At 68.8% G+C, this 285-nt stretch overlaps 1 protein-coding gene across 1 annotated transcript in view; it reads right to left on the reverse strand.

Annotated features, from left to right (window-relative positions):
- Window positions 1-285, reverse strand: part of LOC104129372 (myosin regulatory light chain 2, atrial isoform-like) — a 4,940-nt gene that overhangs the window by 4,436 nt on the left and 219 nt on the right. The window lies entirely within an intron of this gene.

Below are 285 nucleotides of genomic sequence, written 5' to 3' on the forward strand. Positions count from 1 at the left end.
AGGGTGGTGCGGTGGTGGTGGTGGAACGCGGGGACCCCGTGTGGGGCAGTCGTAGGGGGCTGGTGAGGGGTGATGGGATGGGGGACCCCAATGTGGGGCGGTCGGAGCAGGTCGGTGATGGGGCAGGGGACCCCAGTGTGGGACAGGCTGGTGTGGGGTGATGGCATGGCCACCCCAACACGCCTGGACTGGTGTGGTGTGCCAGGACACCCCAATGCTTCTGGACCAGCGTGGGGTGCCAGGACACGCCAACGCTCCTGGACCGGTGTGGGGTGATGGGACGGC

This window comes from Egretta garzetta, unplaced genomic scaffold (genome assembly GCF_000687185.1).
Source record: "Egretta garzetta isolate BGI_Z169 unplaced genomic scaffold, ASM68718v1 scaffold1727, whole genome shotgun sequence".
Classification (NCBI taxonomy): domain Eukaryota; kingdom Metazoa; phylum Chordata; class Aves; order Pelecaniformes; family Ardeidae; genus Egretta; species Egretta garzetta.